The sequence below is a fragment of the Urocampus carinirostris genome, chromosome 4, assembly GCF_059441175.1.
Source record: "Urocampus carinirostris isolate Australia breed hairy pipefish chromosome 4, RoL_Ucar_1.0, whole genome shotgun sequence".
NCBI lineage: Eukaryota > Metazoa > Chordata > Actinopteri > Syngnathiformes > Syngnathidae > Urocampus > Urocampus carinirostris.
The window spans coordinates 43455766-43456667 of NC_142352.1; positions in this window are offsets into that span (position 1 = coordinate 43455766).

Sequence of the window (902 nt, forward strand, 5' to 3'; positions counted from 1 at the left end):
CGAAAGTACGAAAATCCACTAGGTCCCCATTTTAACATGCATTCTGCTGGCCTCTGCTTGCAGCAATAATCGAACAGAGATAATGGCTTGCTGTTAAACGTATGCAGAGAATGGAACAAAAGAGTCCGCCCCACATGTCACAAATTTGTTCTCCCAGACTCGCTCTCAGAAATAGTCACTTGGCGATAATGGACAACAGTGCATTTTATTTTAGGCAGGCCAGATTGGCATACCTCACGACAAAAAATTGCTTTGCCGGCCACTGCTCGTAACAATATACGATCAAGGGTAATAGATCGTGGCCGCAGGAGTGTGTTCACTTTTGGGCGGACAGAACAGCAGAAGAGCCGTTAGGTCCAACACAAATGTTTGCATTTTTTCATTTAATGTTTTTTTTTACATGTTGGGGATTAGGTTTAATTAAAAATGCAGCCCGTTGAGCATTGAAGGGAGTACATGTATTATTACTTGTTGTCGTTTTGGTTTTGCTGGTATTTTTTTAATGTGAATCTATTATAATATCTGTGGTTTAAACTGCGTTTTTTTAAATACATTTCAGAAGTGGACAATTTTCTTGATTTGTGTCACTCTGTGTAATTAGGGTGGGTTTGTGAATCCTCAAGTCAGACGAAGTTAAGAACCACTGTTATAGAACAATTTTGAAAAACAAAAACTCTTAAGTTTCGATAGCTTTTTCCTGTTTTACTTCCAGCGAATTAAAAAAATGTCCTCTCTGGATAGTTGCATGGAGTAAACTGCACTTGAACATGACCAAACGAAGACGAGTGTGTGGTTAGTCAGAGCCTGCTGAGAATTCAGTATGGGTCAGGATAAAGCAGAAACTTTCTGGCCCCACCCCCTTGGCCTGTGTGACTGGAGCCGGTAGATGAGTCTTCAGGGGG